This window comes from Engraulis encrasicolus, chromosome 11 (assembly GCF_034702125.1).
Source record: "Engraulis encrasicolus isolate BLACKSEA-1 chromosome 11, IST_EnEncr_1.0, whole genome shotgun sequence".
In the NCBI taxonomy this organism is placed as follows: domain Eukaryota; kingdom Metazoa; phylum Chordata; class Actinopteri; order Clupeiformes; family Engraulidae; genus Engraulis; species Engraulis encrasicolus.
The window spans coordinates 34,888,223-34,909,423 of record NC_085867.1 but is presented as its reverse complement, the minus strand read 5'-3'; positions in this window follow the sequence as shown (position 1 = coordinate 34,909,423).

The following is a 21,201-nucleotide window of genomic DNA, read 5'->3' as shown; positions in this document are numbered from 1 at the left end:
AAAAACAAAATACAGCCATTAATGTTTGAACATGTACTCACAAAAGTGAGTACACCCCAGATTAAAATCCGGTAGAGAAGGGGCTATGTTGGCTCGAATCGTCTCGAAATGAAACGAAATGAAAAGGGATGACAAGGGAGGTCATCAGTGTGCGTTTCAACCTTTCTTTGCATTGAACTTTTAAATTTTGAGTCTGCATCTGGCTTAAATAGATTGGTGTGAGATTTGAATGCAATCCTATGGAGAATATCATGATCTGCTTCAGTAGTCACAGTGCATGTTGACATGCATTTTTCTTTTAGGTGTATTTCAGATTGCCAATGTTGACAGCATTCATGCATCCCCAAACCATGTCAGTCCCACTACCATGCTTGGCTTATGAGAGGATACACCTTTTTTGTAAAACTCACTTGTTTACCACCACACATGCTTGACACCATCTAAAGCAAATTTGTTTATCTTGGTCTCTTCAGACCACACGACATGGTTCCAGTGATCCATATCCTTGGTCTGTTCATCTCTCTTGAGACCAAGATAAACAAATTTGTTTTAGATGGTGTCAAGCATGTGTGGTGGTAAACAAGTGAGTTTTACAAAAAAGGTGTATCCTCTCATAAGCCAAGCATGGTAGTGGGACTGACATGGTTTGGGGATGCATGAATGCTGTCAACATTGGCAATCTGAAATACACCTAAAAGAAACATACATGTCAACATACACTGTGACTACTGAAGCAGATCATGATATTCTCCATAGGATTGCATTCAAATCTCACACCAATCTATTTAAGCCAGATGCAGACTCAAAATGTAAAAGTTCAATGCAAAGAAAGGTTGAAACGCACACTGATGACCTCCCTTGTCATCCCTTTTCATTTCGAGACGATTCGAGCCAACACGGCCCCTTCTCTACCGGATTTGAATCTGGGGTGTACTCACTTTTGTGAGTACATGTTCAAACATTAATGGCTGTATTTTGTTTTTTTCTGAGTGAACAAGAAATTTAAGCGGTTAAATATGTTGTTAAAAGGTCACTAACCATTGTGTCAAAGTGAAATTTCTGTAATGCTTTCCTGTGAAAAGATATACTCAAAAATCTGCAAAACTGTGAGGGGTGTATTCACTTTCGTGATATACTGTATACTGTTCTCAGCTTGATGATCCTCACATAGAAAATATATACAGTCCACTTGTGGAACATGGTAAAATGTCATTACATTAGAACAATACAAAGAATATCTAATAACACTCTGTACCTTCACTCATTGATTCCATTGTGCTTATTATAGGGGTCTTGTCATCAGGGGGTTTAAATGGGGGTGTATTTTTTCATGAAATTCATATAATCTCCATAAAGACTATATGAAATACTGTATCGTGCTTGATTGCAGGGTTAACAAGTATGACCCGTTTACATTGACCTGTAGGCAAGTAGTTATTTCACACATGACTTGACATGTATTGTTCAAGGGCATGATATTGTTTCAGTATAAATTATATAGCCTACACAGTACTGTACACTGCAGTAAAACACTGTGGAACCTCTCTTTCAGCAATGGTTTTCCATATGGATATACATCTTCATGGCTGAGCAGACATGATTGAGACTCTGAGATGAAAAGACTCAACTATATCATAAAAACATTGCTATGACATTATTGAGACCCTTAAAGGGTTTATGAAAACGAAAACAAAGTAAAGGAATTTGACCATTTCCAGGACAGATTCTGAAAGTTCTAAGCTAAGCCTTGTGAATAAAATGGGATATTGTCTGGGTGATATTTTGTCCTAAAAGTCATGTTAAAACGTTCCCAAAAAGTGTTATGTTTACTTTTTTTCGCGACATGCAAATTTTATGCAAATGATATGCGTGACATAGAAGGGGAAAGTTCACCTTGTTCAGATCAATGGCGGCTAGTACCAAAACAAAGCGCAGTGTCAAGCAGTGTGTTGCTGGAGGGCCGAACGGTGCCAGCTGCAAAAATGGCTACTTGACAGAAGGAATATCTTTGCACAAGTTCCCTTCTGTGAAGAATGATGGAACTGTGGCCGACAAGGAGAAGGCTAAAACAAGGGCTCTGTGGATCCAATTCGTACGCAGGCACCGGCGTGGTTTTGAAGCAAGCTCGTGGTCACTGTTGTGCTCGGCACATTTCCACCCCTCGTGCTTCACCACAAATGTGGAGATCGCGGGCATGGTTGGACTGAAGATAATGCTATTGCCTTAAGCAGTTCCAACAATTGACATCGCCGGCGTGCAGACTGAAACTGCCCCTGTAGCCTAACTGCTCGGGCACAAAGACAGGTGAGTGCACTGCTTAGGTTTAGGCTACTCGTTTTACCTTGTCCATCTGCTTTGTATGTTGATTTCACGAAAGGGTAATGCACATTACATGCCAAACCGATGCGAATGCTCTCGGGATATGCACTTTTTGTTGATTGCCATTCAACTGGTCAGTAAATTGGTTTTGGGAGGATATACGCGCTTCAGCCTCCGTGGTGCTCTCGGTCGAGTACAGCCAACGCACAGACTGGGCTACTGCTTAGCGAATAAACGGAGATGCATAAAGCGTAGGCCTACTTTGAAGCGTTTGATTGTTTGTTTTTAGTATTGTGGTGCATGTGTGGCTGACGTTTGGACACACCTCGTCCTCAGAGTCAGTCTGAGGGACACGCAACGCCTGTGACTTAGAGCACAAAAAATAATAATAATGATAAACGCTAAAAATATGTTGAGGACTCAGGCTATCTAGGGTGTTTTTCCAACAGCCTAATACCTCCGTTTTTTCTCTAGTTGATGATATTTTTGCATGTACATGCATTTCAATCACACTATATCGCGCAATTGAATCAAAATGCCCCCCATTTGTCAACAAATCCACACGCCACGTCATCTTTGGGTCATGGCAAAGCTTAGCAACCGTCCGTAACCATAAACAAAACGAACTGTCAGGCTGTCAACAATCGTCACTTCGCCTGTCAGACATGTCACTTTCTGCAGATGTATCAGTGCCTCTGAAATAGATTTGTGCTGCTGTTTTTTTTTCTCATGAGGTTGGATGTGTGGTTTTTCGACACGCTGATGTTTGTATCAGAATTTTGGTTCCTTTATAAGATGTGGGTCCATCAAATGTGTGTTGTTTTCTCAGATCGCCATACTAGCAAACCAGGGACTTTCCTCTATGACGTCACAGCCCAGCTCATTAGTCAAACCAAATTTCACAGAATTCACACTTTGAGTTGCCATTTTCACAAGTTCCTCCAGGATGATTGGGTTCAAAGTCTCATCGATGCTATCAGAAAAAACAAGGCTTTAATGGGAATGACCGTTTGTTTTCGTTTCATAACCTCTTTAAGTAACAGATTAAGAGTCATTACAATTGTGGAGACCGTAATGTTATAACATAGGCTCGGCTCAAAAGGGTTAAGAACAATCTCATCCTTATGTAGGCCTAGAGCACATGCTTGGTCAAACTGTAGTGTGACTAGTAGAGCGGCTACAAGGCCAATTTGGCTTGAATCGTGCAAATTATGATACAAGCATGAAACTTGGCAGGTATGTGCTTAAGACCAATACAATCAAATCTACCTGATTGGCCACTTGAAATTGCGGCCATTTTCCAAGATGGCCGCCAAAAAGGGCTCCAGAAATGGATTTATTGCATAGAATTGACCTAGAAAATTATGATACAAGCATGAAATTCAACATGTATGTGCTTAAGACCAATATGATCAAATCTACTTGATTGGCCACTTGAAATGGCGGCCATTTTCCAAGATGGCTGCCAAAAAGACACCAGAAATTGATGTATTGCATAGAATTGACCTAGACAATTATGATACAAGCATGGAATTCAGCATGTATGTGCTTAAGAACAATACGATCAAATATACCTGATTGGCCACCTGAAATGGTGGCCATTTTCCAAGATGGCCGCCAAAAGGACTCCAGACATTGATTTATTGCATAGAATTGACCTAGCAAATTATGATACAAGCATGAAATTCAACATGTATGTGCTTAACACCAGTGCAATCAAATTGACCCAATTACTCACTTGAAATGGTGGCCATTTTCTAAGATGGCTGCCAAAAAACTAAAACAAAATGATTTATTGCACAGAATTGTCCAAGCAATTTATGATGAAACTCGGCTTGTATGCGATTAAGACCAATAGGCCTACAATCAAGTCTACTTTATTTGCTACTTAAAATGCTGGCCACTTTCAAAGATGGCGGCCAAAAAGACCCTAGAAATTTGCAAATGTCATATGTGCATCTTGCAAATTTGGTGGAAATAATTGTTCATTCTCCTTAAATATGTTAGCATGGATGATGAAGTGATACAGATATTAAAAATATTCTGCAATGACACATAAGCCACTCACAGTATGACACACAAATAGCATGGTGATGACATGCTAATGCCAGTTCTTTTCTTTTTTATTTAATATCAATGGAGGCAGTGCGCCCCCCCCTTCCACACCCCGAAGGTTATGAGATGCTAATAATACGATGACACTGCGGTAATAATATGTCAATAACGGCAATTCGTGTTCTCTCGATATTGCTGTTAAACAAAAGGTACACCAAAAACAAGCATTGTCATGACTTTAGTTTATTTGCTCTTGGACATTAACATGTGTGATTTAGCTATCACATAATGGCTTTGGCTTGTCAGCCTGGAACATTCAAAGATAAGAGCCTCCTCCCAGAGGCTGTGGAACATTCTGTGGAACACAACTTCTCTAGTCAGTTGCGCCCTCTACCCAAGGGTGAGAAGGCTGACCATGTCAAGACCACCTGGATCCTCGCCTCTCCTAATAGGACGCATTACACGTGTCTCCCTTGGGTCGGTCACCCCTTACTGTGCGTGTCTAATGCGCTCAGCAGGAGCACGAGTGTCAATTGTGCTGCCTGGAGTGCCTGGGTAGGGCGACCTTGGTTAGCTAGACCATACTTCTCCAATGAAGTATCTCAGGCCCCTGCTCGACCAGGATGCATGATCGAGGGGAAGTGTATCTTTGATGTCCCCCTTGGACTTCAGGAACCATAGTGTGTGCCCTAAAACGGGTATCTATCGGGGCTGGCTTGGCCAGCTTGCTGTGGTGGTGGTTGCTACAGGTTCTCCGTCCGCAACTTGGACCTACGGCCCTGATAGAGAATGGTCTTTTCTGCCAGCACGGTTGCACCTGCGGATGTTGTGTACTGAACATGCTGGAAATTCCCCCTTGTGCCAAGGCCTGGTTTGCTTTGGGGAATACCACTTGGTATTGGGGGCCTCGCTACACCTCTGTGGGCTCCACCTGCACATCGGTGGTTTCCGTGCCCTGGGTTCCCTCCACTGCGTGCTCTCCGTGGTATTGGATGTCCAGACGCTGCCTTTGTGCGCCTGGTGCCTAGCTTCTCTTCTTCAGGTTCGGAACTAAGACCCTGGGCCCTTGGGCGGCTGTTGCGCCTCGGGCTGTGCGTTGGGTGAGCATGACGCTTATCACTGCTGATGGACGCTGCCTCTTCGCCTTCAACAGCTCTGGACCTCGCCAGGAGAAAGGTCTGTGCCCCGGCCAAGCTTTTGTTTGCGCATTCTAGGTAAAGGCAATTCAATCGGGAGTTTTTCAATGCCCATAGTGGGATGTCGAGTGTTTCGACAGAAAGAGAACTATAGGTTACCGAGGGTAACTCTGGTTCTCTGAGGGAGATGAACGAGACATCTCACTAGATTGCTACTCTCACCCACAAGCTCAAAGGTTAGTTGCCTCAGATTGAAGCTCAGAGCCCAGCGCACCTGGGCTTTGTCCCCTAGGGGGCGGGATCCCCAGCTGTGCAGCTCATTGGCATGACGGCAAGATTGAAAGCAAGTTTTGGCAAATGGTCGCGGGCGTTACCCATAGTGAGATGTCTGGTTCATATGCCTCAGAGAGCCGAGGTTATCCTTGGTAGCCTATAGTTATGTGCCTTTTTGCTTGATTGTGTTTCCTTCTATGATGAAATCATTGGAAATTCAAACAGTGAATGTTAACATTGATTTGGGCCACATCTGCTAGATTAATTGCAATTAATGAAGTTCTAGTGTCTTCTTTGATGGCCATCTTTAAAAATGGCTACCATACATTCTCAAGTTGCAAATGAGTGGATTTGATTATAGGCCTATTGCTCTTAAGCACAAACACACAAAATTACATATAAAACAAAGGAAATACGCACTCCGCGCTTCTAAATTAACAATCCGGTGCAACCAGAGCAGGACCAAAACATAGGCAAAAAGGGAAAGAAATCTGGTGCCACACGGATGTCTATTTTCTGTAATTTATTTTTTAGTGCAGTGAGACTAACGTTTCGACGTTTCCCTTTTTACACAAAATTACATACTTGTATCATCATTTTTTTGCTCACCTTTGGGCTAAATTCAGCCTTTTTGTGGCCATATTATAAAATGGCTTCCATTTCAAGTGGCGAGTCAGGAAGATTTGATTGTATTGGGTTTTTTGCACATTCATGCCAAAATTGATGCTTGTATAATAACGTGCTTGATCAATCCTGTGCAACAAATCCATTTCTATGGTATTTTTTGGCGGCCATCTTGGAAAATCGCCGTCATTTAAACTGGAAAATTACTTCGAATGTATTGTGTTGGTCTTAAGCACATAACTGCCAAATTTCTTGGTTGTGCTTGTATCATAATTTCCTTTCTCAATTCTGTGCAACAAATCCATTTTTAGAGTTTTTCATGGTGGCCATTTTGGAAAATGGCCACCATTGCAAATGGCAAATCAGACAGATTTGATCGTATTGGTCTTAAGCACATACATGTTGAATTTCATGCTTGTATCATACTTTTGTAGGTCAATTTTATGCTATAAATCACTTTCTGGGGTCTTTTTTGGCGGCCATCTTGGAAAATGGCCACCATTTCAAGTGGCCAATCAGGTAGATTTGACCGTATTGGTCTTAAGCACATACATGTTGAATTTCATGCCTGTATCATCATTTTCTAGGTCAATTCTATGCAATAAATCTATTTCTGGGGTCCTTTTTGGTGGCCATCTTAGAAAATGGCCGCCATTGGAAGTGGCCAATCAGGTAGATTTGATTGTATTGGTCTTGAGCACATATATGTTGAATTTCATACCTGTATCATAATTTTCAAGGTCAATTACATGCAATAAATCAATTTCTGGTGTCTTTTTTGGCGGCCATCTTGGAAAATGGCCGCCATTTCAAGTGGCCAATCAGGTAGATCTGATCATATTGTTCTTGAGCACATACATGTTGAATTTCATGCTTGTATCATAATTTTCTAGGTCAATTCTATGCAATAAATCCATTTCTGGGGTCTTTTTTGGCGGCCATCTTGGAAAATGGCCGCCATTTCAAGTGGCCAATCGGGTAGATTTGATCGTATGGGTCTTAAGCACATACTTGCCGAATTTCACGCTTGTATCATAATTTGCACGATTTTTCCTGTAGCCGCTCTACTAGACAGAGCATTGCATGGTCAAAGAGTTGCAGGATGTTCTGGAAACACAGTGATTAAGTCCCGTCAGTTTGATGGAGCATTTGCGTGTGTGACTCCCAATGGAACCATGCCTGCGTGTGTGCGCATGCGAGTGAAATATGACTCTGTGTGATTTAAACATGAATGATGGATCTCAGTCTCGCATAGCCAGATGGTTCAGTACTATTTCTGTCATTTGTTCACCCCCGTCAAGCCCCACTTGGTGGGTGGAATGGTGGAAAATAAAGAAGAATATTTCACGGTGCTGAACTTTATTTTTTTTCCCCCCTGTACTTCGCTAGTTTTTTATTGACTAATTAGTGAAGTGACAGGAATCATGATTAAAGAAAGCGTATTGTTTTCGACAAGATGTTAACTGCAAGACCTTCCTACATGTCATGTAGCAATCAGTATATACTAATTAATGTTTCCTTTTTTAAAAGAAATGTTTGTTCACATGTCAACTCAGATTCTGTGTCAACAGAGTGACAGGCTTGAATAAAGCACATGCCTGATGATAACTGATTATACTCCTGCTGTCAGTGTGACTATGAAAGAGAACTGTTCCATCAGTGGAACTTATATTTTGGCTATTGATTGTTTGTGGGTTGTGTAGTTGACCCCAGGAATAGAATTTTGTAATTTTATCTTTGAAATTGCGCATTGATAACATGTACCATATCCAACAGTATAAAATACATTGCGGTGCACTGCCATGTGCGTCATATTTGACTTCCATGGGACACCCAAGGTGGTAATGTGTTGGTGATCAGTGGAGATTGTCCAGACCATGGCCGTAACTACCATTAAGGACACAGAGGTCATGTCCTCTGTATTTTTTTCAGTAATGTAAAATGTATCTATGATGAAAATTGATATATGATCAACAATGATAAATGCAGCCTGTATACGACACCCCCATTTATCCTCAAGGCAGTGATTAATGAAAACCAGTTTGACTGAAGTATTTGAAGCACTCTAAATGTACAGTATACAGTACAGCATGCTTTATTTGACCTCAGTATTTGAAAATGTCTGGTTAAGGCCCTGGTACAGACCTTGCTAGAATCCTCCATGGCACAGTCAAGGAAGCATGGTACAAAACCTCTAGCTTTCACTACGCCTTGAGCCTGTCAAGTCCTTGTGTGAATATTCCTTGTGAATAAGAGACACGACGACTGAACTGGATGAGTCTCAACTTGTATACTGTATAATAAAACTTGCATCAACATCCACGTGTGCAGTAACCTGTTACAAGCTCAAAACGTCCCATAAGCCCACGAGGTCAAACCCCAAGTCCCATTGGTCCAAACACTGGGTGATCAAGGAACATGTAGTCCCTTAAACTACAGAGCCAGCCAAGCAGATGCAGGTTGCAGATGCCAGTCACCATTCGCTGGTTTTCAACACTGGGTCTTATCCTCTCTTTAAATGTATTTTTGACTGGTGAGTTGTGACTTACTTGTTACCATGCTTTGCTGGTTCAGTATATTGCAGTACACTGAGATGCGTGACTGATGCAGACCCTGGATTAGCCTTCTAAGTATAGTCCACAATATCACACCTGGGTTGAGGTGGCACAGTCCCAAAGTCCTATGAGCATATGTCTGCCACTCATACTGAAGCATGCTTTTGTAGCTGTCAGATTAAAGCTAAAGCTTTGGGTGGTTTACCTTCAAACAGACACGCATCGCTAATGAGATTACAAATGAGAACCTAGGTGGGCAAACACCACATGGGCTAAACATAGTATTACTTTTTTCAAAGTTGTAGACTCTGTTCGCTCATACCCAGGTTTTTTTTTTTTAATTGGAGACTTTTCCCTTTGTTTGTGTCTTTTGTTCACACACAAATGGAGGTTGTACTTCTGAAACTGATTTGTTCTAAAAACTGGTTGTAAGTTGTAATTTTTGAAAACTCCTGTTTCAAGTTTGTGTGCAAACTGAGAAAAATAGACACTTGAATGCATTGTCCTTCTATTCCATCGACACAGATGCACACAGACTTATCATATTTAACAGCTCTCAACAGCATATATATTCATGCAGATTCACCAATGGTGTGTGGAGAAATTTGTTTTGGAAAAAGCAGGGAAGAAAATGTCCATTTAATACTATACAAGGACACACTATTGTTTTATCTATTTAATGCATTTATTTTCATCGTCAGGAAACTGTCTCCAAACTACATGTTTTTAACCCACTCTCAGAGGGAAAGGAAGGGTATTTTTTTGGTTTGTTTATCTTTTTGACTCAGCAAAGAGGCTCATCTTATAGATACCGCTATACAGAAGATGTCCACATTATATTTTTGGACAGACCTAAGTCAAAAGTAAAGGTCAAAACCATTTCTTTGACACACAGGTTCACTTTGAAGCAATGCTAAAATGTTTCTGTTTATTCCTTTAAGATATAAGCATACATACAATGTATGGTAGTGAATACATGTAAGACATGCTGATTGCACACAGCTTGTAGTACCTTTTGCAGAACAATATTTAGGCGTAGTCATGAAGAAGATGTTCTGTACACTTTTCTTCTTCATTTTTTCCTCGGTTAAGCCGTAGGCATGGTATGATGACTCTGCATAGCACACATCATCAAAGTGTATCTTAGAACAGTGGTTCCCAACCTATGGGTCGGGACCCAACCTATGGGTCGCCAAAGATCCACAGGGGGTCGCGAAGCCCTTTTGATTTTAAGGGGTTCACTTTTAATATCATATATAGCCCATGTTGAATAAATGGCAAAACATTTAAACTAATATGTATAGAAACAACAAAATGTAAGTGCTACATTAAACATTTATTCTATAGTTGACTGAAGACCAATTAAAGAATAAAATGATAACTCAAATGAGTTTAAGCAGGAAACAGAGTATCATGTGACTTCCTCTTGTACGAGTGCTCGCATGCTTGGGTCACCAAAAGGTACAGTGGTAAAAATATGGGTCCCTGAAGAAAAAGGTTGGGAACCACTGCCTTAGAAGGTACATTATAAGACAAACAAAATAGGTACATTAGTGTATAGTTCTATTTTTTAAAAGGCAATGCAGGTGCAACAAGTGGATTTTTTTTTCAATTTCTCTCTCTATTCCATTTCTGTCTGTTTTTGGTAAAAATGTGCTCTATGTTCACCAGTTCACTTGAGTAACATACGAAAATAGTAGTTTTTAAATCTACAGTTGGTGCACTTGTTTTCAGTGCAGTCCAAAATGATTGATTGAAATGACATTGATTGAGTTAAGAACACAAAGACTGTCAGCAGTGTGTCAAAAATTTGATTCTTACGCAAACAAAAGCAGAAAAAAATGTGTGTGCATGTATGCGCACAACCACACACACACACACACACACACACACACACACACACACACACACACACACACACACACACACACACACACACACACACACACACACACACACACGCACACACATATGAACGCACATGCACACACACACTGTACACATTGACACGCACACGCACACGCACACGCACACGCACACACTTTAATATTCCGGCACCATTCAAGCCCTCCCTTTGCTACCTAATAGCCACATGCCATCTTTATAAAGGGCTCTACCCATTAACCAATCCATCAGAAATAATGGCTTAATTAGGCCTCCAATACAGACGGTGAATAAAGCCATTGCATTTCTGACAGGGGGGCCTGGGCGAGATCATCTGTCCAGCCTTTTGTCTCCTTCAGTGAAAAGTATAGTTTCGCTTTATACTTGAATGGGAAAAGAAAGGCAGTGACACCTCTGCACATCTAGACTTCATCACATCTCTGATGCCATACTGCTGCTTTCAGATCACAGGGGGGGCATTTTATGTGTGACATATCCCTTTTGTACCACTGGAGAATAAAGACGCTGGAATTAACTTGCCTTAAAGTGTCACAACTTAAAGGGACACATCGTGAAGTGTGAGATGTGTTTGTTTGTTTGTACGTTAGTTTATTTTATATATTTATATGTTTATTACTTATTGTCATTTATTTATTTCTATTGCCTTAATTTTGGCTGAGTAACATGTCATTTTGCCAGCCATTTTACCTCCACAGGCAGGCTTTTAGATGGGCCGTTAAAGACCCATGGGCTCTGCGATTCCCTTGCTCTCCTTCAGAGAGAAGTCCTGAAAGAATAGGCAGTAATATCTCTCCAAGTCAGCAGATAATTGGAACACAGCCTTATTTGATTTTAACCAACCGCTTGGAAGGATTGAAAAGACTGACTGCCAACACAACATGGCCTCACATAAAGACTGAGAACAGGAGCGAGAGAGAGAGAGAGAGACAGAGAGAGAGAGAGAGACAGAGAGAGAGAGAGAGAGAGAGAGAGAGAGAGAGAGAGAAAGAGACAGACAGACAGACAGACTGTCTGAGAGCAGGCTGAAAAGAATGAGAAGAGAGATGAGCAAAGGAAAGAGAGAGTAAGGGCATGAGCCACAAGAGAGCAACATGGAAAGACCAAGTGAGAGGGCTCACAGCTCTGAGCCCTGTTTTGATATTTCTCTTTCCTCTCTTCCTCTCACTTTTTGCCTTTCTTCCTGCCTTGCTTTCGCTCTCTCTCTCTCTCACCAAAAGCCGGTCGTCTTATCTTTGAGACAATAGCAGGGGATGTCACTGAGTGATGTGACAGCAGCTGCAATGGATTATATTAACAGCCAGCCATGGATGCCACCGTGCTGTCACTTCCCATTTCAGCCGACCAGCGAGTGCGTGGATGTGACCAGGCCCGACAACAGGAGGGGGCAAATGGGTCAGTTGTGCCTGCCGGGCCCAGGGAGAGAGGGGCCTCAAATTTGGACTGTCATGCCATTGTATGTATTGGGTTAGGGGGGCCCTTTCGTTTGATTTTGTACCGTTTGCGAAAGTCGGCAGCGGTCCTGTGTGGATGCTACGACCACAAAAACTAGCGGGAGGCTATGACAGAGCCTCAGTCCCTCGAGCACAATGCCAATTTTTCCCACACTGCCATGAATCAGCCGCGCTGCCATGCCGCTCCGTTTGCGCTTGTCCACTTAAGGATATGGAGAGCAGAGACACTCTGCAGTGCGCACTCGGTCACAAAACAAGGCCTTGGAAAGTGCAAAAGTTCACCTCAGTCACACACGCACATGCAAACGCACACACACACACACACACACACACACACACACACACACACACACACACACACACACACACACATGCACAGGCACACACACATCACCAACACACACACACACACACACACACACACACACACACACACACACACACACACACACACACACACACACACACACACACACACACACACACACACACACACACACACCCACTTCTTGAGGTAAAAAAAGCTATCAGGCTACACAAACAAGGATAACAGCAATGAATGTATTGCAGCCGGCTAATAGAACATGAGAAATATTGGTAGGCCTTGGGTTGTTTCTGCATTTACCGCCTGTAACCTAGCCTGTGGTGAAAAAGAGGGACATCTTGGTGTGTGGGTGGCAATGGTCCTTACTGGATGGCTTCTGCAGGTAATAAAATTCCAAAGCTCATTTATGCTGATGCATTGCCCCGACTGTTATGGTGAAAACTGAAAATAGGGCCCAGTATGCTAACAATGTCCATTCATAAATCACGGGATAGAATTTTGCAGTCACAGTAGGAATCACGCACAAAGCTGACCTTTTTTGTAGTTCATATATAAGCGAAATGTGACATTTTATTGAAGCTTGCCATACAGGCTAATCTTACTTTAGCCGCTACATGAAAAAGAGCAATATCAGATGAAACCATCAATCAAGCAAATGCATTTGTGCTTCTAACAATCACAATGTTTAGTTCATTGCTTCCAATAACGCAATAATAATGTGCTAATTTGAAAGGCACACAGGTGGCTGGAAGCTCAAGCAGTCTTCAGTCTGTTCATTTAGGTTTGTTGGGTGCTCTTGGATATCGGGGATCAGTTCATGTAGAGAGAAGAGTTCATCCAGGCACTCCAAAATAAGGTGTCCAAACGGGAAGTTACATTAAAAAGCCTTTAATGGTACTGGGCTGGGGTTACATTAAAAAGCCGACATGTTTCGACCTCACCAGGTCTTCATCAGGGCACCTAGCCCTGATGAAGACCTGGTGAGGTCGAAACATGTCGGCTTTTTAACCCTATCCAGACTGGGGGGGGGGGTAAAAGTGCCCGCACCAACTTTGATGACGTATAACTCCTTAACGACTTAAGCTATGACTACGAAACTTGGTGACTTTTCCTAAAATTTAGTTAGCTACAGTTTAGTACCAAAAAATTATGTTTATCATTTTTGCCGTTGCCATGGCAACGGTTTTCTGACAGGTATGTCTGACCGAAAATCACTGATCTAAGTCTCATTATTGTTCCTTTTTCAATTTTTTTTGTTATTTCCATTAGTATCAGACAGCTTTGTGAGCATTAAAGTGGTCTGAAGCATATAATCATTAAAATTTAAGTGCATTACCTAAATTTGATGGAAAATACATTATGGCGAGATTTAGGGCATTATAATCAGATGATGTCATTATGACGTCATAATACCAGATAATGACACAAAAATTATGTCATTCATAGATGTCCATATGTAGATCATCTCCCTAAAGTTTGGTGGTCATACCGTATTCCGTTCATGAGTTATGAGGGGGGGGTCAAAAGAGCCCCCCCCCAGGCCCAGGAATGCCAAAAAAGCCCAGTCTGAATAGGGTTAATATAAATAATGAACTCTTCTCTCTACAATAATGTGCTAATGATGCAACAAAAAACATCTTACTCCTTACAGTACTGCTGCTTAGGTCATGTTGTCCAGCGTATGGAAAAAAAAAATGCATGCTTTATGTCTTATGATATTATTTTCTTCACTGACTGCATCCTCATCCTCGTAATCTTTATCAAATGTCTCTGTTTTCTTATACAATTACTTCTTATCTATTAAGACAGATAATCCAGGATTAAGGCCCTCACGTCTGACACTGTTTCAGTCAATCTTTTTCAAATATTGAAAGTAGGCCTACTCTTCAAGAAAATAAGCCGTATTTCATGTCCCTTTAAAACAAACAAACAAACAAACAAATAAACAAACAAACAAAATCAAACTGACTCATCGTCAATGTCTGGTAAGTGGTAATCCTATACCATAGATTTAATCTTCATCCTATCTATCACCCTCTCCTTTTCTTTTCTACCACTCTTTCTTTTTATTTCCATTTTGTATTACAGCATGCTTGTCCTCGATAACATTATACTGAAAGTCCAATGATGGGTTCGATGAAGGATAAATCTTGAAGCTAATTTCAGTTGACTGCTTGCCACTGCAATACAGTAATATTGGCATTATTGACATTATTTTGCTGCTTCAGGTGGGTTGCTAAGCAACTTCATTTCACTATTCAGTATCTCTCTACACACATGATTTACCCGAGCTAATTGCTTCTGTGCTGTTCTGTGCTGTGCCTGTGCTCTACAGGGTTGCTGGGTAGGAGGCTAGCCAGGAGGGAAACTATACACAGACAGACAAGAAGACAGAGGACAGTTTTGTGGGGTGGTGTAGCGAAAACCACCACCAGCTAAATATGGCAGAAGACAAAAGGAGATTGTGATGGATTACAGTCAGAGCATCACCAACACCGTGTCCGATATGCATCAGTTGGAATGATGTGGTGATCATTAAGAGTTACCCTTTTTTACCAGTGACCAATTATGCCCTCCAAAGACAGCTCCAATGGTGCACTGGTAACACATTGCCTGGCATGTTCTATTACTGTGTGTATCTATTTTGAGGCTTTTACGCTAAGATTTGATGTCACTTACAGACACCTAGCTGAATATGGTGTTGTCTTCAACATCAAGCTAACAAGTCAAGTCAAGTCAAGTAGGTTTTATTGTCAATTTCTTTACATGCACTGGTCATACAAAGAATTTGAAATTACATTTCTTGCTTTCCCATACAGACATAGACTAATTAAGGTAAGGACATAGACAGTATAGACATAGACAGTACTTATACATGGACTTAAGACAGTATGGACATAGACAGTGCTCATACAGACATTTAAAGTGCAAGACTGGACAACAGAAGACTTGTAGAGGACATACATTAAGAGGTATTTGTTGTGCTTTTGTGCTTTTCCTAAAAAAGTCCTTTATAGCGTTCTGACATGGTAATAGTAGCATTTTGAAGAAAATAAATATAAAAACAGTATGTAAGTACATGAATTTGAATTGCAGGAATGAACATTGTGAAACAAATGTTCAATATTTTGAAATAAAAGTTGACCATTTTCTCCTCAACCCTTTATCATTTAATAAAGAAATCGTCTGCTGATGATTTATAGACATTATCTGAAGTATTCAAAAGGAGTGGATATACTGTGTATGCAATATTCTGGAACTTCTCTCATTTTTCTATACTGTTCGACATTGCAATCAGTGTGCAGAGAGCTTATGAGTTTAATGTAGGAATTAATTCATTATGTCGAATGTTAAAAATATTTTGGAGCCTCAGGCATCTTGGTGATCTGATTGCAATCAAGTAGAACAGTTTTTCCAATAACCCACCTTCTTCTCTCCACATCCCTGACTCTCTTCATCGTGATGCCGGCCTCTTTGCTTGAAATCAATTCCCTGAGTCTCGCCATTGTGCTCCATGTAGATAAGGCGACCAAGAAAAGAGGGGGGAAACTGCAAAACATGATGTAAACACCTTGCCGGGCAGCTTGCTTCCAAGATCGAGGCCTACCAAGCAACTCCTTGTCATGACTATTTTATATCAAGGTAGAGCCCCCTCTTCCCTTTTGATGTGAACTCACACTGGGCCATAATTGATTCTATCTGCCTCAGTCACGCGCTTGCTCCCCAATTTGCTTGGCTTTGTGTTCGCCGGAACTGCTCTGAACCTTTGGCATAATGAGCGCTGTGGGGCGTGTGAGGTTTACATTATCGCCCCGGCTTCATGCGAGAGACACAGCACAGAAGTGGGGTCGGGCAAAAGGAGACGCAACGAGGTGGTTGAACGGGTTGGGCTGGGAGGTGTGTGTCTGGGAGGTGTGGGGGGGGCTGTCTTTGGTCTGTGATTCTTCACATTGCAAGAGAGCAGCGAGGGGAAATCTGGATGTCTCTATCTGTGTCAGACACACCTGATGGAGAGATATGACGCACGCACAGACGCTGAAACATTTTGCTGTCAGCTCTGCCTTGACAGCTCTCACTGCACTGTGCTAACTGACTCGGGCTACAGAGATTGCCTGCCTATTCCCACGGGAGTTTCCATCCCCAGATGCCCATTGCCATAGTGACTAGCAAGTACCTGCACATCAGCATGGGTTTTAAACCAGTTAATCACATTAGTAGTAGTCTCTCTTACCATTGGACATTGAGTCATCATATCAGAAACTAGTTCATTGGTTAGGATTTGGATCCCTCTCAATAATAATAACAATGGTAACACTTTATTTTAGGGATACATCTATTAGCACTAATATATACAATGTTCCTGTATTAGTAACTTGTAAGGCATGTACAAAGCTAAAAATCAAACATTTGTTAGGCATGTATTCACAAATGTCTTGTTCATGCACAATAAGGGATTTATTACCAATTTAACCTAATAATAATGATGATGACGACGACGACGACGACGACAACAACAACAATAATAATATTTTATAGCCTCTTTCTTGATACTTGGAGCCTCATACGGACCAGGTCTTGACTACCTGAATAGTTTATCAATCAATCAATCAATCAAGAGTTTATTGTCATTGTCAAAAAGGCAACGAAATTGTGTTTCGGGTACAATACTTAGTAGCAGCAAAAACTAATACAAAGTTTATCACCAGGGGTTGCCTACGCATGCCCACCTGTCCATATGTTATTGTTTCAATTCAGGGACGTAAAGACCATGGTGTGTGTTATCAATAAACACTGTAGAGAGGGAAGGCGTCAAGGGAGGCAAAAGTGCCAGTTGCATTTGCACTTCTTGTTCTGTAAATCTCCTGTGCACTTTATATATCTGCTAGTGATGTTGGCTATGATTGTATCCTCGTTTGAAAGTGGCTTTGATTATAAAGCGTCTGCCAAATGCAATGTTATGTAATGTAATGTAATTTAATACCTAAGCTCTCTCTATCACATTATTTATAGTTATACAGTAGATATAAATATTGACCAATGTGAGTACAGTAAGACTCTGCTTCATTACAGGAGTCAATTTATCCAAAGCCTGTAACCATAGGAACTAGGATTGGAATGCTTTGCAATAACATGCCACGACACATGATTTACAAGCATTGTTATCTTCAATCCATGTGATCCATATAATCTACACCAAGAAAAACTCTGTCCATCAAATACTACATATGTTTTCAATGTTGTGTCTAGTTGGATCTATCAAAGGGGTATCGTACAAGACTTTGCCTCATCTTCAGCCATTAATGATATTTGGGTAACACTTTACCTGACGCCAGTGTCATAAGAATGTCATTACAGTGTCATAATAGTGTCATGAAACAGTCATATATAAGTCCTGAACATTATGTCCATGTCATAAACGTTTTGTGACTGTTGGCCTTAAGTGACATTCGGTTATGGCAAAGACAGCTTTGCCATAACCGAATGTCACTTAAGGCCAACAGTCATAAAATGTTTATGACACATGCATAAACACTATTATGACACTATTATGACACGGTAATGACATGCTAATGACACCGGCGTCAAGTTAAGTGTTACCGATATTTGTCTTGTTATGGGAATAGAATCAGTTTCTGTCCTTACCAGTGCATCACTGTGGGAGTTTGTATTGTAATCAGACTATTTTCCTTACATATGCCGAACAGGTTTTAGTATGAGCCAGGGGCGGTTCTAAGGGGTGGCAGGGGGTGGCATTTGCTCCCCTCCCCCCCCCCCCAGAAATTGCCACCCCAATTAAGAGCCCTGATTGTGACCAATAGCCTTAATGCTTGACATCATTTCAGACATAGAACTTTAGATTGCAGGGTTTCACTTTAAGGGATTCACTGTAGGCCTATCACATAAGTGAGTGTGTCAATTATATAGCATTTATAATTTTCCCTTAGTGTAGGAGCATGCCCCCCTGAAATACACTTCGCCACCCCTTGCCACCCCCAGAATAAATGTCTGGAACCGCCCCTGGTATGATCATCCACCATTACAATACATTTGGATTCTAGGGTTGAGGCTACCATCACATTGGCAGACTAGGTCTTAAATGGGCTGTAATCGTTGGGATCAGTCTTGGTTTTGGTTTATTGCCTTCTTTGTACGGTAGTTGCCTCCCAGCTGAGTACTGAAGAACTTTTCTGTTCATTTCTGTTTTCTTTTAAGAAAGTATAAGTGATTAATCTTTCACCCAAACATGCTAATTAAAGAACAATTTATTTAATCTACCTACTTACTATTCAACATATCCGGCTCTTAACAGATAGTATGTAGACTGTAGACGGCATATTAAAAGACAAGATCGACTCATGCAGAGGATATCCATGCAGAGGATATCATGCAGAGGATGTCATTGACAAATAAAGCCCAAATATGATTTCTTCGAGAACTTGAACATTCTATCCCCCCCCCCCCACCCCCCCATTTAGTTCTGTTAGTCACAGCTTGAGTGACATTAATGGCACAAAGAAATCTTTCTGGTATGTGACTGCTATCAAAAAAAGTGCATAGCTGTTGATGTTTTGTCATCGGGAAAATAACAGTTTGACAGTCTAAGGTAGTTTATTCTGACAAAGTCTTGCAAAACAGTGTTTTGAATATGTTGGGTATATTACCAGATAGTGGCTGCATTTCTATACTTTATGCATTGTCATCAAGGTCCCAAACCCCCACCCCTTGTTTTGCACTGCCTATCATGATGTATTGAGTAAAGAAATGATTGCCCACTAAATCGATTCAATCTGTTTTGTTGGCACGGTTACTTCACAACAAAAATGCTTTGAGACCGTATCAGAACTCACCACTTGCTACCAAACCATTTTACCTGAAGACTTCAGGCTGAAGTGTCTGACCAGCATTGCCCACAAAGAGGTTCCCAATTCACATACACACAGCCAGATTCAACAGCTCTCCTATAGCACTCTAAATGCTCATGAGGAAGCATGCATCAGCTGTAGGGTAGAAAGGCAGTCATGGCCTATGGTTAAGGAGATGGGCTTTTAAATCTAAGGGTTGCAGGTTCAAATCCCACTCTATCACTCCCTACCACACCCCATGGCTGAGGCGCCCTTGAGCAAGGCACCTAACCCTACATTGCTCCGGGGCCTGTAACGAATATTTTGGATAAAAGCATCAGCTAAATGCCATGCAATGTACGTAATGTAATGGAAGGTACACTGTAGCTACAGAGCATGGGCATCAAATAACCACTGATTTGCAGGTCACCATATCACCATATTGAACTCTCTGCATAGTGATGCAACTATCAGTGCACGGGGCAGTTGTTAGTTTTGGAATGCAATGTGCATACAGAACACTTAAACTTGAAGGCAGCTAAGTGTGTGAGTGTGTGTGTGTGTGTTGGGGGGGGGGCTGGTGGTATTGGCTCTAAGGGAGAGTCAAGTCAGATGATAAGCAACATAAAAAGTTATGTATAATGCCACACATGATGGTGTTGCTGACTGGCAGCCATTTTGTTTATATTTTGTGGGGGTGTGAAGAGAGATAAAGAAAGGGAGATGAGGGAGTCTGTGTGTGTGTGTGTGTGTGTGTGTGTGTGTGTGTGTGTGTGTGTGTGTGTGTGTGTGTGTGTGTGTGTGTGTGTGTGTGTGTGTGTGTGTGTGTGTGTGTGTGTGTGTGTGTGTGTGTGAGTGTGCGTACGTGCTTGCGTGTGTGTATCTGTGAGTGTGTGTGTAAGTGTCTGAGAGCGTGTTTTGACTGCTCGTGGAGGGATGTAGAGTGCTGGCACTCTATCTCCCTAAAGAGAGTGTGTGCGTGTGCACGAGCACAAGTGTGTGCGTGTGCTTGTGCGTGTGCGTGTGCGTGTGCTTGTGCGTGTGCGTGTGCGTGTGCGTGTGCGTGTGCGTGTACGTGTGCGTGTGTGTGTGTGTGTGTGTGTGTGTGTGTGTGTGTGTGTGTGTGTGTGTGTGTGTGTATGTGTGTGTAGTGCTGGGCACTCTAGCTCTCTAAAAGCCACTGTGGCTTACTGTATTTGCTGTAATGCTGCCTGGCACTGGGAGATCCTGGTCCTCTGGCAGCACAAAATGCCTGCTGTCATACTCAACCCTCCCCAAAACGCAACCCACAAGTCAGCGCTGTTGTTTTTTTTGTTTTTCTAAAGCAGCCATTCCCCTAATTTCGAGGAAAAACTGATACTTCTAGATGAAAGGAGGAATAAATATAGTCTGACACAGCCATGAAGCAGAGGAGCCGCAGAAGTTATTTAATGTTTTTTTTCTTTTTGCCTGCAGACCTCTCTCTCTTCCGTCTCTGTCTCTCTGTCTCTCTGTCTCTGTCTCTCTCTCTCTCTCTCTCTCTCTCTCTCTCTCTCTCTCTCTCTCTCTCTCTCTCTTCACCCAGCCCAGTGGTGTTTCGTTTCTCAGATCCGTTCTTGATCAAGTATCCCTTCTTTTTAAACGTCTGCCTGTTTTGGTTTTTGCATTTGATAAACAATTATCGTGGACATGCTTTCAAACGGCACAAACTGATTTTGGTTTCTCAAAGAAAAGTAG